We start from the raw sequence: 16,670 nt of genomic DNA, 5'->3' as shown, positions 1-16,670 counted from the left end.
CAGCGATTAAGCGTCTGCCTTCGGCTCAGGGCGTGATCCCGGCGTTACGGGATCGAGTCCCACATCAGGCTCCTCCGCTATGAGCCTGCTTCTTCCTCTCCCACTCCCCCTGCTTGTGTTCCCTCTCTCGCTGGCTGTCTCTATCTCTGTCGAATAAATAAATAAAAAAAAATCTTTATAAAAAAAAAAAAACAAAAAAAAAAAAACAAAAGGCAACTTTAGGAGCAAAGTGACGAGCGGAATACAGCTCATTGTTTCTGATAGCAGCTTGAGAATGCGGCAGACTGAAGAGCATGGTAGGATGTGTTGCAAGGATTTTTCTGCGAATTTTGCAGAATTTTGTGCAAGCTTGTCCCTCAGATTGTGCTGACTGGTCATTCAGCCTCATGGTCATTCAACCTGATTAAAATTTTACTTTCTCTCCCTTGACATGAGGGAACCCATCTTGTCTGTTAGCTGTTGCTGTCCAGTTATTGGGGCCTTTTGTTCTCAAAGCTCACCCCCCCCCCAAAAAAAAGCTTGTGTGTGTGTGTGTGTGTGTGTGTGTGTGTGTGTGTGTGTGTCTGACAAAGGCTAGGCATATGTTTACATGTAAGCACATATATAAAAAAAAACTAAGTAAATACGCCAGATTTCAGATGATGAAACTGTTTTAAGGGTTTTGCCTAAAATTACATTGTAAGAGGAAGAACTAGGTCTAAACTTTGGGAAAGTTGTTTATTTTTTTCAATTTAAGTTTTGCTAGTTATTGGCCCTGTGGATGGCTCTTACCTTCCATTCCTCTCTGTTCTAACCTGCCCAATGTTTCACTTTAAAAATCACCTTCCATAGGTGCCTGGCTGGCTCAATCGGCAGAGCGCGTGACTCTTGATCACAGGGTTATGAGTTTGAGCCCCATGTCCAGCATAGAGTTTACTTAAAAATTTTTTTAAATAAAATCACCTTCCATCCCATTCTGCTTGCCAGCCTTCCCAATATTCCCTTTATCTCATTTGGATCAAACTAAATTTTTGACAAGCGCCAGATGAAGAGTAAAATAAGGAATTGTTGGAGTACTCATCTGTGAGAGACGGTGGAGTATCAGTGGCATACTAAAATAAAACGTGTTTATCCAAACTCCTCTCCTGGAAATCAAAATAAGGTACCTTTAAAATACGTTTAGAATAAGGTGAAAGGAGAGAAGTTCATCCAGATGTTCCCTCCTACAGGTGCTCGCACACATACTTCCACACCACACGCACACACACACACACACACCCCTCCCCCTCTAACTATCTCAATCCAAATTGCTCTGGCTAATTTCAGTGTTTTTCTTTTGCTGAAAGGAACATGTTCATTTGTGGCAAACTCTCAGGGTTTTTTGACAAGAGAGGAGAGATTGATCCCTACTGCCTGGGGTCTTCTTTCTCCCTTCTCCACACAGCTCTCAGCTGCAGGACTGTAAACTGTTGAACACCTACTTAAGGGGGAAGAGTCTGAGGGACACCAGTTATGAACCCACCCAAGAGCCCGGTTTATCATCCTTCTTGGGTGCCCTTGAATCTAGCTCTCCTTCTGACCATGAATTACAAAATCTTTTGCTATATAATCCTGCCTCACCTGGATTATCTCTTATTGCCTGGAGTAAAATTCATGCCTACATTCCAGTCCATCAGATTCTCTTTCTGTCCCCCAGCCCTCATTCTTTTTCATCCCAGCTATCCCAAACACCGGAAGTGGTTTTCTTTTCCATGACTGCCAGAGTTGGGTAGTAGTAGAAAGTCCATTGGTAACGTCATTACCAAGCAGGGGTAGCTTGAAATCCTCGTTCCCCTACTTGCCTGCCGTGTGATCTAGAGAAGGTTATTTACTCTCCCTGAGTTCCCTTGTGTTTTTCATCTACAAAACTGGAAAACAGCATTTGCTTCAAGGGTTGATAAAGGATGAAATACAATAGCATACAAAAAAAGATTCTGGCGTAGAGCATCTACTCAATAAATATTAGGTTGTTTCGTTAAATTGTAGCTAAATATTCACTCTACAAATACAATCTATTCTGTTTTGAGGGTTTTATAGTTTACACAAAGGGTTTTTACATACATCATTGTATTTATTCCCCATGAGATCCTGAGAAACAAAAAAATATGATTCCTGTCTTATGGATGAGGAAACTGGGTGTCACCGTGATTAAATGGTTTGCCACTGACCACACAGCTAGTGTCAGAGCTGGAACTGAAATACATTTCTTTTGATTTGAAATAGTTTTCCCTTTCAGCTGTACCACATTGACATTTAAGAAACTTTTAATGGATTATGCAGTGGTTTTACCAATTTTGGCCCTGTTTGTGTCACTTACATTAATAATGCTCAGTTTCTTCATCTGTTACATAAAAAGGCAGAACCAGACAATTCTTTAGCCCCTTTCCAGGTTTTAAAATGTTTGGTTATATAGTTCTAATACTAAGCAAATTAAAATTCTCCCAACTTCCATTGCATCAAAATATTAAGTTTGACATATTTTTCTTATTTAGCATGAAGAATTACTCATGGATAGATTCTTCTTTAATCATAGATTGTTGCTTAAATGGTCTTTTCCTAAGAACTGGATGAACTTCAAAATAGTAGTGTAAGAATATGTAATTATGTGATATAATGTTATTAAAGCAATTCGTGAAGTTTTCTCAAAGGTTTACTTTCTCTTCCATAAAGTTCTTTGGTCTTGATTAAAAATGGAGAACTGAAAACAGATCTGCCAGCATGTAATGTTATCATAAATTACTGTATATACTAAGTCACTCTCATAAAATTTTTATGCTTAATACATTCTTTCCAACTAATAATTGCTTTCTGTTGTTCCCAAGAATTAATGTGAATAAAATATAAAGTATCACCTTTTTCACCCGGATGGTTTTGGCTTCTCTGTTTACATATAGCCTTTTAAAAGAAGTGGAAGAGAAATGTATTATAAAACAAACACTGGACTATGAGTGTTCTTTTCCCTTTCTTGGCTAATGGCATCATCGTTTATCTGCAGTTTAGAAAATTTGGATCACTCGAAATTTTCCCAATTCCATGACTTCACCTATGCCCAAATATTCCCAGATTTAATCTGCCACTAAAACATCCCTTGAATCTGATGGCTTCTCTGTGCGACCAATGCTGTAGTCTCTTGTTGGACTGTTGAAATTGATTTCTATTGGGTCTTCTTGTCATCAGGCTCTCACTCCCTCCTTTTCCAAGTGATTTTCCTAAAACACAAATTAATCATTTCCCTCTGAAAGGTCTTCGAAAACCCTTCATTGTTTCCGTCCTCAGAACTCTTGCCTTCTAGCTGATGACCAAAACTCTTAGCATGTAGTCTCTTCATGATTTGGTTTTAGGGTCATTCTCTTCAATCTTATTTCTGAACCCCACTACTATATACCTTATGCATGAATCGGTCATACAAAATTGTACTTAGGGATCCATATCTTTGCATGTTTTTCTTGTTTGCTATTTTTGTAAAGCTCTCCCTGACTGCCTCCCACTATGGAGAACCCATGCTCATCTTTTCACTGCAATTCAAGAATTAGTTACTTTGAGAATATTCCTCTGGCCTTCTCTTCTACCAAAGCAGAGTTAAGTAACCTGTATCTGTGATAACATTGGTTTTGTGCATGTGTCTTCTATAGGATTTCTGCTGCACTTTAAACAGTTATTCATCTGTCCATATTTCTCATTAGACTGTGAGATCTTGAGCCTATATCTGATTCATTTTATATCCTGCAACCAGCAGTATGCCTTGTACAGGTTAGGTTGTAAAGTAGACATATTGAATGAATAACAAATGCAAAAGTTTAGTATTGACCCCAAAGTTTATCAAACATGTTCTTCACTGGTCCCTAAATTAAAGAAAAGTCAACAATGTTGGTGACTTAAAATAGTTGGCATGAAAGGCACAAATGATGGTGGAAGCACTTAATAATATGGGCCACAAACTGACAAGTCATGTATATGACTAATGGCTAACTAAATGCTTATAGAGTAAGAGCTATAAATTCAGTGGCAGAGACTGTTTGGTGAACTAGAGTGATTTGGTGAAGGTTTTTGAAGGAGTAATTTAAGTCAATATGGAAAAAAGTATCTAGGATTTCAGAGCTAAAGAGCAAAGGAGAAGGTATTGGGGAAAGGGGAAAATGTGATGAAAGGCATAGAAACAGGATCGAGTAGGGTTAATACAACAGTGAGTTGACAAATTATGCTAGATTGGAAAATGAGGATGTGGATATGGCCACATTGTGCGTGGCTCTTTGTGCTGTGCTGATAATAACAGATCATATCTGGAAAGCAAGGTAGGCCATGGCAATACATTTGGATAGGGAATTACTGTAATAGGAGTTGTGCCATCGAAAGAAACATATTTGAACATTGATACCACTGGAAGGCTCCTGCTGGTGCATTTCAGGACTTGCCCTCAGGTGGAGTCAGTAAAAATCATAAAGAGACTGTGAAACTGACAGAGTTAGTGTTCAATGAGACATGGGGCTGTTGGTTAAAGAAAACAACTAAAAACAACTCAAGTTCAAATTGGGAAAATCAAGTAATGGTGGTAATAATGACTAGTACGTATTGAGTACTACTATGAGTCACATGTTTGAGGTGTATTATTTTTAAAACCTATAAAAAAACCTTCAAGTTAACTGTTGCCCCATTTTTTAAGTGATAAAAAGAATGATATTCAGGGAAACTAAGTAACTTGCCTTGACTTAGACCCTGATCTTTTACTTCAGTTCTTATGACAGAATCCTTATCTTACTGCCTGTGCCCGAGATACGATCATCTGCCCAGGACCAAAGAACCTCCAAACTTCAAAATCAAAACCAAAAATCCCTAAACCCTAAGCTGAGACCATCTTATAGGACTTTCAGTATCACTAGGATATAGAATATGGTTTGGCCAAACTTCTTTTCTCCATTTGTTTTTGGACTATTGCCCGCCTCCCCAATCACCACGTTTAGCTTTCTTCTAGTGCAGCTTCTTCTGTTGCTACAAGCATATCTTCTGGAAGCAGCATTCAGAAAAACAAAGGAAGTCGAATGGAGCAGCCAATTCACAGAGAATAATGAATTTCATTGTTCATTGTGAATCACCAGTGCAATCTCCAGGCAGAAATATTCATCCCAGTATTGAAAGGGTGGGATAGAAGTTTAGGAGGCAGATCAAAACTACGGAATACAGGCTTGAATCTAGAGGAATTTACTGACGGAGTTGGATCCAAATGTGAGGTGCTCCGAGGGATAGAAGTGAGCAGGATGGAAGACTGAAACAAAGCAATACCTACCATTAGAGGGCAGCCTCGAAAGAGAAGCCATCAGTAAAAAGGAGCAAGAGAGGGAGGTGATGCAGAAGCTACAGGAGATGTCTTCAATGATGGGGTAGTCAAGAATGTCAGTTCTTGAGAAAGGTCAAGGAGGGAAGGAATAAAGAAAAGATGAATTAACTTGTAAATCGGGAAATAATCGGTGACCTTTGAGAATGTGGCTTTAGCAGTGCGCCTAAGCGTTGCAGCCTCTTAATCATCCACTATTTAGTTCAATGGCTTAAATAGAAAATTATTTCTAGACTTACACTGTAAACTGGAAAAATATCAGCACAAGTCAAACCCTTTTTGCCAGTATAAACCACCGTTGGTCCAAAAAAAACTATGAAAGAAGTAATGCTTACGTACAGTCTTTGTGTGCCAATTCCTCTCTGCAAATTAGTACCCTTCTTTCTGTGACTGCTTAAGTGTAAAGCTGCGCCCGTTCCAAAAACTGTATATCTGCTTCCTCCCTCATCATTCTTTTATTCATCCATCCATTCATTTATCCATTAATTGAGTAAATAAACATTTATGACTTGTCATTTCTGTTGTTTCAATAATGCAATGAAAATATTTATGTTACTGAGGTTTTCTCATCCCTGCCAAAAACAGTAGAAGCAAAAGAGCTGAGCTTTCTTTGACAAGCCATAACAATATTGTGTTTTATTTTCCATAATGCAGATTAAAAATAATAAAGGAGAAGGAAACCCTAAGAAAATCCAAGAAAAAAAAAGATATTTTCCAACAAAGAGTATGTTTTCAGAGAGCATTTAAGGCTTTAATTTCAGATTTAATCAGAGGTTTTGTTGGCCCAAATTATTATGTTGACATTTGCCTTTGAGGTCAACAACCTCCCCTTTCTAATATTTAATCTATTTTATTGCACCAAAATGCTTCCCCATTCTTTTGTCTCCTATCAAAATCTATTGAGAAAGTGGCCACGTCAGTCATCAACACATTATTTTTACTGGAAGTCGTTAGAGTATTTGCATTTTATGCCTTCATTCCAATCATTGAGTAAATAGACTTTCTCTCTTTAAAGAAATGTTAAGATCATCAATGAGATGGGAAAAGACCTATTTTCAAGGAAGTCCTCCCAGAGCCCCTAGTAGTATGTTACAAGAAAGCCAGATCTCCCAACTGCCTGCTCTTTTCCTCCAGTATAGCAAAATGGGGCTTATACAGTTAATCATTGCTCACAGAAATGGCAAAATGTAAAGGAGGTACTTTCAGGAAAAGCTTCAAAAATTAAATAATCCTTTGGGAGGTTTGTTGAGGGCTCATTTTTATAAATCACTTATTTGGGATCGTATACAATGGTCTTAGTATATTGACTTATTTTCTCTCAGCTTTTACATCTGAGAGTTATTTCTCTTCAAGATGATGTTATAACCAAGGATTTTTTTAAAATAACCTCATAATTTTTTATTTAATGATAATAAGGATGGTCTTTTCAGTTGCTATCCCAGAAAGCTCTTTGTAGGGAAGTCATCAAAGCCTGTTTTGGGCAAGGCCAATCTGAACCATGTGCTGCTATATCTTTTAATGTTTTATCTATAGTTAATAATACTGTATTATATATTTGAAAGTTACTAAGAGTGTAGATCTTCAACGTTTCCATAAATTTTCAGTACTAGATCCTGAAGATATCATGTATCAATATTTAAAATGCATTCCTATGGTTTTCATTCCCCCCAAAACAAATGACTAACTTAGCTATAATGCAAAACATAATAGGCATGAGTTTCTTTGAAATACTATTCTTAGTCGACAGTGTTAACATTTTATTCATTTTACCCTGTATTAGCCTAAGAAGTAATTGAAATGTCAAGTGTTCTAGAATCAACCTCCATCATAATTGATTTGCTTTCTACTTATTTTCTGGAGTTACTACAAAAATGGGATACTTGTAAACCTGGATTAAATCTTGCAGAATAAGTTATTCATTTATTCAACAAATGTTTACTTCAAAAGTTTCTTTGGTATGACACCAGGACAGATGGTAGGCGGTGATATGCTGCTCTCATAAAACTTGAAGCTGGCAGAGCTACAACAAAACAGATCGACTAGCCAACACCTATTAAGCACTTATTCTGTGGAGGGCATTGTTCTAAGGGCTCTCCATGTTATCTCTCCATGTTTAATCTTCACAACTCTGTGAGGTAGGGACTATTATTGTCCCTATTTTACAGATGAAGAAATAGCAGTACGGAGCTGTAAGGTGATTGGTCACCCAGGCTAGTAAGTGATAGAGTCAGGACTTTAACCCCTGTAGTTTGGGTCCAGGGTCTGTGCTCTTAAACAAAGGAATCACACAGAACTATAAAATCACCACTAGGCTAAGAATTATGAAGAAGAGAGCTACAAGGCTACAAGAACATATAATGGTTGATTTGGAAAAATGGGGAACCTGGTCAATGGCCGCTGATAATTTAAGAATGAGCAGAAGCTAATCTCTCATTGTTTCTCTCATTGAGGAATAATTGACATATTACCTTATATTAGTTTCAGGTGTACAACATAATGATTAGATACTTGTGTATATTGCAAAATGATCACCACAGTAAGTCTAGTTAATGTCTGTCACCATACACAGTTACAAATTTTTTTTAATTGGGATGAGAGCTTTTAAGATCTACTCTCTTAGCAACTTTCAAAAATGCAATACAGTATTGTTAACTATAGTCACCATGCTGTACATTACATCCTCATGATTTACTCATGTTATAACTGGGAGTTTATAATTTTTGACCCCCTTCATCCATTTTTCCCACCCATTTTTCCCACTCTGATTTTAACAGTGGAGTGCTCATGAGTAAAAGTCAATTCTTTTTTCTTTTTTTAAACTAGGCTCCACACCCAGCATGGAGCCTGACATGGGTCTTGAACTCACTACCCTGAGATCAAGACCTAAGCTGAGATCAAAACCCGAGCTGAGATCAACAGCCGGACACTTGATCGACTAAGCCATCCAGGTGCCCCAGTAAAAGCCATTTCTTCTTGTTTTGCCTATTTCAGAGAGGAAAGTCAAAGAAAAGTGGTGCTTGAATTGACTAAATATATAGAAGACACACTTCACACAGCATTAAGTCCCCTCTCTTGAGCTGCCAGGTTCTCTTCTGGAAATCCCACTCTACTTTTTCTTTCTAGGGAAGCTGTTTGCAATGAATCTATGGTAAAACAATAGAAAAAAAAACTAAGAAAGAGTGCAGAGTTTCTGATTCCTTTCTGAGAAACACTTGATGCCTTGGGGATGGAGTGTGCCCCAGCAAGAGAAGATATTTGTGGTCCAGTAGAATGCAACTACACTGAGATGTGGAATTTTGTCATGGAAGTCTAGCATATAGCACGCTAAAGCAGGCACATCTACTGATGTAGAAATATGCAATGTCTTTCTTAAGAATGTTGGCAGTAAAAAAAAAAAAAAGAAAGAAAAAAGGAGAATGTTGGCAGTAATCTTGGATTATTTGTTTAAAATCTTTCCTCTTTACTCAAGAGCTTTTGGCCTTTGTAAGATCTTAAGAGACGCCTGGAACTTAAAATTCATTAATAGCCCCAGAGATAAGACTCTACTTGGTGTGTTTACTCAGAATTTGTTCCCCATCAACATCTTGAGATATTAAATAAAGATAAAGCTGTTCATATGTGAAAGGAGAGTTTGAACTTGACCCCTTTGCTGATTCATAAAGACATTGTGATTTTGGAAAGTCCCTCTCCTAAAACAAAGAATATTAACATCTTGGACTCATTCCCATCAGTCAATTCTTGCTTCCTGTGTTTGCTCCTCAAAGAGGCTCTTGGCAGAAATGATGGGCACAGTACTTTATAGTTTAGGAAGTAGTTGCACAATCTTCATCACCTTGGTCCTCACAACAACTGCACCACAGGGGAAAAGCAGTGTGGCTGTGTTTGTTGATGGTATTTCTTCTTCTTCTTCTTCTTCTTCTTCTTCTTCTTCTTCTTCTTCTTCTTCTTCTTCTTCTTCTTCTTAATTATTATCTCTATTGTACAAATGGAGAAACTCAGACAGTTAAGTGGTCTAACCAAGATTACGTGACTCCAAGTGGAGAAAACCATGCCTTGCACCAAGATCTTTGTAAATACTATGAATGTAATATGGTACTATAAATACTATATACTATAAATACTATATAATCCCCTGTATAACATAATAAACAGTGACAGCTATACTGGCTCAGGGAGGTCAGTTGGCATTCAATCTCTGCCCGAATTCTCTGCATTCAACTCTCCCGAAGTTCAGCAAAGTACACGTGTATAGCATCCATAGCTTCCCAACTGACAGATGTGAGCATTCCCACAAAACCTGCCTGGTGATAGTAGTGCTGGAGATGGAAGAAGTTGCTTCTTAACATTACTAAAGTAAGAGAGACCATCCAGAAATTCTTATCCACTTCTTTCCCACTCAGCTTAGTGCATAAGCAGAGTTAGGAATGGAGAAGTATGATGCCCCTGATTAAATCCTCATTTCTTTCATTCACTCATTTCACCGTTTCAGTCAAGTAATATTAAGTGCTTGTGGCATCCAGTATATCTAATATGCCAGGATCCTAATGGTCACCCTAGTGGGGAGAGGAACAGGTAAATCAGGGAGGACAGTGCAGCGTGATTAGTACTGGGGTAGAGATACTCAGGGCAGGAAAGGCAGGAGGAGGGTCATTTAAATCAGTTGGGGGTTGGTCAGGAAACGCTTTGCAGAATTGATGTCATTGCAATATATTGCATCTGAATGCTTCAGACTATTTTTGTAAAAAAATAGTTGCTAAAAAACAAAACAAAACAAAACAAAACAAAAAAGCAAAAAACCTGTAGCCCTAACCTAGTCAGCTACTACCATGCCTGAGAGTAAATCCCGTGTGTGGCAGGTGGTCACAGCAGGAACAAGGAGGCCAGTGGTGGTTGGAGAGCAAAGCCAAGCTTAGCCATTGGTGGTCATCTCTGCTAGCTCAATAATCCACTCCTTCACAATCTTTTAATTTAAAATAAAGGCAGAGGAAATATCTGGTGAGAGACTGGGAAAGCTAGTGGCATCTCAGGATGATAAGTAAGATCTGGGACTTGGGAGGCCAAAAGCCAGGTATGGTTCCCTTCCTCAACCTTCTCTAACGGTCCAGGAGAAGGCGGAAAGAGCCAAAATTTGGTACTATTTGGACTGACACATTTGTTCCAGCATCTCTTTTAGTTCTTTAAATCTCCCTGCTTATAATTTCCTTCCCTTTGCCCTCTGCTAGCATTTTAAAAGCACTGCTCTCTAGATGGAACCTAATCTTGGAACTCCACCCAATCCCACTCAATCCCCATAACATGAGCAGTAAACTAAGCAAAATCGTTGAAAAATGCTTCTGCTGCAGTTGGATGGAAGGCTCTCTACTCCATCTTCTTGGTGTCATCACGATCTATTTCAAGTGCCAAGTCACAGAACATATGTAGCTCGTTAGAGTAACTTGTGGACTCTATTCACTGAGCTCTCCATCTATACCATTGCACTTACGCAGGAGCTGATATCTGGTATCTAGGAGACTTTGGAACTCTTACCTGATACATAAACCCTTGAATTCTTCCCTGAAGTATGTTATCAAATAAAGACTGTAATAATTTTTTAAAAATTAGATATGGCTGTCTTGGCAGAGTTTTCCTATGGTTCCCTTTGAAGCCACCGCTGATCACTCATTTGGCATGTGTTTGCAGATCACTTGTGTGTGCTGGGCACTGTGTATACAAGGGTGGACCTCAAGAAGCTTACAGTTTGGTGATGAATACAGATAGGGGAACAAACTTCTTCAATACACTCAATTTCATCATTCAGTAGGTAACTTCAGAAGACTAATGGATGATGTAGATTATTAAACATAGGAATAGTCCAAAGTATTTTTCATCTTGGCCACAAAACTTGCTTGTGAGTACTTTTGAGGCCACTTACTATGGTGTTCCTTGTACCTCTAGAAAAGATGTCAAGGATTTTAATAATATCTATAATGGATGTTTCTACCTGTACTCAAGTAGAATTCTAATTAATCATGTAAGGAAGAAAATCCTGAATAGGATCTTTTGAAAAAGAAATTTTATTTCTTAACATAGAATAAAAATAGATGGCATACAGAACAGGGACACCATGCTAAAAACAATTGATGGAAGAAACACTGACATGCATATTTTAGATTGTTGGAAAGCAAGGAAGAAGAATGTACTAAAAAGACTAAAAATATATTGCATAGATTACCCATGTCAATGATTATATGAATATATGTATCTTCTACTTTTATGCTTTCCTTCTTATGGTAGGGAGCCTCTAAAATGTCCCCCCAGTGATCCCTGCCTCCTGGTGTTCATTAACTCTACTGATTTTTTTCCTATCACTTATCACCATTTGATATATATTTATTTTGTGTTTATTTGTTTTATATTTTTAAACTTTTTTTTTTTTTTTTTGTCCACCTTTCACTGGGAAACAGGCTCCAAGCTCCAAGAGAGCAAGGACTTAGTCTATCTGGTTGTATCCTGTAGCCTCAGGAGTTAGACACTGACTGACAACCAGGGGTGCTCAGCAGACATGTCTTGAATGAAATGAATGAGTGAATAAATGAATGAGTGAAACAAGACGGTGACATGTGTCCCTAATATATTTAATGTGAAATTCTAAAATGAGTTATTCTTCTTGTCGAACTCCTCCAGGGTGACTGCGTCCTTTGACTACAAAAGAAGCACAACGCTGACAGATTTACCCTTGCCTTGGAGAGCAGTTAATGCTCCTTCAGATTTTCAAATGAACCAACGGTTTGCAAACCAGCTACATTGGACACACATTCTCTTTTTAATTTGATTTTTCAAAAGAAAATGCTACCTAAGATTAAAGAACAGCTGCCACTCTCCCCCCACATTCCAGCACACTCACATTATTGCTTTGACGTTTCGCTGAAGAATCCGTGGTGAGGTTCACATGCCAAGCCCGTGTTATGACTCCCCCGCCCTGCTGGCATTTGGAAAGCTTCCAGACCCATAGCTGAGAAAAGCAGAACTTGGAGGCAAAGGAGAAGCCAAGTTGCCCGGGTATGCTTCTCCATAATGTGAGGCTTTGTTTTGTGAAAACAGTTCGGATTCCTGGGTTGGATTTGAGAAGGGATTTGTGAATAATTTCATATGAAATGACTAAACCATAGCAAGCAGTGTTAAATGGTCTTCTTGCTGTAGACTAAAACCTGGTTCGGAATTGCTAAACTTTTGAAAATGGCGTGAAATAATTAAGATCAAGTGATACATTTCTAAGTGTTTCTATGTGTGAGAGTGGTAGAAATTACTCACCCAAAGTTTTAAAGTGGATTTTTTAAGAAACATTTTTTAGCGTTACAACGAGTATTTCTTCTCTCTGATGGGTGTCTTCCTTTCTAGGGAACGGGAGATGTAGCAGCCGCCTTTTCTTCTCTCTTTGTATGAACCTTGTTTTCTAGGTGGAAGCTGTCAGCAGTAGCACCAGCTGAATCCTGATTTTCTGGCTATAAAGACTGATCTGAGGAATGAAGATTAGCCCCTTCTTGAGTAGGTGTGCACAGTGGACCCCTGAGAGGTGCCAGCTCGCCTCCTTCCTTCCCCCAGGCAGAGCTGAGACTCAGCTCGCAATACCAGCCCGGAAGTACAGGTTGTTTCCAACAGCCGTCTGTTCTGAACAGGCTTGTTTGTGTTCAGAATAGTTGTCTGTGTCATATTAATTATTGAATATTGTAGCTATTGTTCTTCACAATGGCCTTGAATTTCCTTTGGGGATTCAACTGGCTTAAGAGATACTTAAGACTAAAGATGTAACCTCAGCAGTAGAGGAGGCTCAGGGGTGGGCCAGTGAAGGGGGGGGGGTCTCGGTCCAAGCAGAAGGTATCTCAGATGTCGGCTGGGAGTTCCAGGACACAAAAACTCTTACTTGTTAGATGACATGAAATGTAGTTGTGAGGGAGGAACTTGCTGTAGTCACTTTGTCACCATGAGGAAAACCAGGCCGGGGAAGCAGCTGATGCACTGGGAAGGACAGAGCTGAGTATAACAGAAAATTGGAGATGGAGTCCTGCACAAATTGCACCCATTTGCCAGATCAGCCAGCAAGATGATCAAGCCAGAACTGAAGCCCAGGACCGCCTGACTCTAAACTTTGATGGTACCCCCAGCATCCCATGCTCCTCTGCCTCTCCTTGCACTACCCTGCTTTAGTTGACTGGGTGGGGAGCCCAGGCTGTGTCACAGCACAGAATCTCTTGAAAATCTGTAGCCATCCTTGACACTCTTCTTATGAAAGACAGACTTCATGCTCATGAAACAAGTGTTTGAGTACTGTATCAGAGGGCTCATAGACCTCTGTGAAAGCCAGCATGCATCTCTTCATCCCCCCAACTCCTGGTTTTAAAAATCTAGTGTATTCTTTGTAGAACCACAGGCAATTTTAAGTTACAGAAATGACATAATCTGATTTGCATTCTGCAGACATAATTCTGGTAGCTTCCAGAGGAAGAAGAGGGGACAGTGGTTGCAGGCAGGAAGCTGAGTCAGCAGTTTAGGGCTGAACACAAGGGGGTGGCTGTGAGGGCCGAAGAGTGGAGGAGGGCAGAGGAAATGTGCAGAGTGCAGGATGAGAGCGAAGCAGGAAGATCTTACATGAGGTGACTTGACAGAGGGGTGAAATTAACCAGGAAAAGGAATACAAATGAGGAAGCGGATGAAGGAAACCACGCGTATTGTGATAAAGGATATGACTTAGAATTCGGTTTTACGTGGCTACTACACCTTGACTTATATTACGAGTAAGTGGTGGGGACAGCAGAGAAGCCGAGAAATGTTTCTGTTATCTGAGAAGATGGAAAATTGTGAAGGAGTATGGGCCAAGGGAATGTTGAAGAGTATGTTTGCTTTTTCTCAAGAGAGTATTTCAATTTTTATGTAATCTGCATTTCCCAGGTCATATTGGCCTGGCACTAAAAATAGGAATGGAGAGGAGAAACAAACGCTGATTTTCTGGGTCAACTTTCTTGACTATGCTCTGGACACTTCGTATGTGTATGGGAGCAGATCTCTTCCTTTTTCTGCCCTAACTGCTGAGGTAATGGCTGGGAGCTGCAGTGCTCTACCCAAGTCTCAGTTGGTCTTGTATCCTGCTCCCACCCCCAACATTCGTCCATGTTCTGCTTTGCTCCATCCTGCCAGCTCTTCTCAGGGACCATAAGTGAGTAAAGGACCCTCCCACATACCCAGATGATTGATTTTAGTGGGGAAAGGAGAGGTATATTTCTTTTTTCTTTTTCTTATTTTTAAAGATTTTACTTATTTATTTGAGAGACAGAGAAAGAGAGTGAATGAGGAGGAGAGGGAGAGAGAATCTGAAGCAGACTACACACTGAGCACAGAGCCCAATCTGGGGGCTTGATCCCACAACCCCAAGATCATGACCTGAGCCAAAACCAAGAGTTGGATGCCTAATGGACTGAGCCACCCAGGTGCCCCAAGGAGGTAAATTTCTCAAAAGGTACTTTTCTCTTCTATGGTTGGCAGTCCTTTTCACTGAGTGCCCTTTTCCCACCTCTCTCCCACTCCTCCCCAACAAGACAGACTCTCCACTGTATTCAAAACTGCCGTACTCCCTGTATCTGTCATCTAAGAATTAACTTGTGTACTTCCAATTTCTTTCCTGCAGATGTCTTCTGGTCTCTCCTGCAAGTTGGCCAGTGGAACACCATCCTGCTGGGTTCCCTAGAAATCACTGTCAGGTATAAACTGCGGAGGGAGAGCCTTTTGTGTTTACATCATGCTATATCCTGATACAACACAATGATAAAAATAGGAGGTGGAGAAATATTGTTTTTATGTCGTTACTTGGTTGTTGGCATAGAACTACATTTTTGAAAATGCCAATGTACAACTTCTTTTTTCCCAACACAGCAGCAACAGCCACAGAGAAGTTGTATTGATTCAATGTCTGTATGTTTGTTATATAAATAGTTCAATATCATCTGAAGGAACCAAATTCTACATTGAAAATAGAAACCCAAATCATCTTGGCTCTTGGCTTATGTTGCTATCTAGAACTGTAAGTGAGAGTAGAAGACTTTGTTGCTTCTTAGAGCCAGACCTCCCATCCAGACTGTTAACGGTATCCTTAGCTTCTGTGGTTTCACATGCCCTGCTTGATGTTGCAGTAGTTTGCATTCTGTGGGCAGTCTCCTTCCTGGGAAGACATCACCACAGCACTAATTTTCTTTGATTTAGGAAAAAAAAAAAGTAAACTGAAAATAAAAACCCAAAGAAAGGAAGTTTTGAAAAAACAGCAAAATGTCAAATTTATAATTTGAATTAGGCTTAAAATTCACATATGGAACTGTCAATTTAATCCCTACCATAAGCTTCTTTAGAACTTACAGATACCAAATATTTTTAAATTTCTCCACAGACTCTGAGTATCAAGTACCAAGCGCAGAGATGGAGGGTCAGAAAACATTATATAGCAATCTTGAAGCAGCTTCATAAAACGAGCAGAAAAAAATGAAGAAACAATAGCATTACAACAACAGCCAAATGTGCTTGGAATCAGTCAGCAATGGAGAATTTTCTGGAGGATATGCTTAAAGAAGGGGGCGCCTGGGTGGCTCAGTGGTTAAGCGTCTGCCTTCGGCTCAGGGCGTGATCCCAGAATCCTGGGATCGAGCCCCGCATGAGACTCCTCTGCTGGGAGCCTGCTTCTCCCTCTCCCGCTCCCCCTGCTTGTGTTCCCTCTCTCGCTGGCTATCTCTCTATCTGTCAAATAAATAAAATCTTAAAAAAAAAAAAAAGAACTTTTTGGAGAAAATGTGAGTGTGATAGAGATTCAAACATGTCTAGCAACTGATGATACAGCCACAAATCCTCAAATGGCCTTGGCACCCTCTACAAAGGGCCTTTAGCTACTCAGACTTTTCCATTCCACTGTGCACACATGTAGCAATCTGTGGGGAAAGACGTCTTGTGGTAGGCAACATTGTAGCTTCTAAGAAAACCTCCGGATCTAATTATTCCCTGTAGTGAAGGTTTCACTTTGAAGTTTCAGGGACAGAAGTAACTATTTCAAAGTCTTAAGGGACAAATTTTTTTCCTAGGTTTTTCGAGATATAATTCACCAGATAACATTGTTTAAGTGTAAAATGTACAAGGTGACATTTTGATACACATATACATTGCAAAATCATTACCAAAATAAGGTTAGTTAACACATCCACACCTCACGTGTGTCTGGTGAGAACTTTTATCTACTCTCTTAGGAACTTTCAAGTATACGACACAGTATTGTCAACTATAGTCATCGTGCTGTACATTAGATCCCCAGAAC

At 39.4% G+C, this 16,670-nt stretch overlaps 1 long non-coding RNA gene across 1 annotated transcript in view; it reads left to right on the top strand.

Moving 5' to 3' along the window:
• The window catches only part of LOC103677670, a 332,269-nt gene extending 316,261 nt beyond the window's left edge, over positions 1-16,008 (top strand). Inside the window, exons 5-6 of the long non-coding RNA XR_572497.2 lie at positions 15,006-15,078; positions 15,759-16,008. This is a non-coding gene — a long non-coding RNA (uncharacterized LOC103677670). The remainder of the gene's footprint in view (positions 1-15,005; positions 15,079-15,758) is intronic.
• The last annotated feature ends 662 nt before the right edge of the window (positions 16,009-16,670 follow it).

The sequence above is a fragment of the Ursus maritimus genome, unplaced genomic scaffold, assembly GCF_017311325.1.
Source record: "Ursus maritimus isolate PB19 unplaced genomic scaffold, ASM1731132v1 scaffold_20, whole genome shotgun sequence".
NCBI classification, from domain to species: domain Eukaryota; kingdom Metazoa; phylum Chordata; class Mammalia; order Carnivora; family Ursidae; genus Ursus; species Ursus maritimus.
The sequence above is the reverse complement of the archived record's forward strand: the minus strand, read 5'-3'. Positions and strand labels throughout refer to the sequence as shown.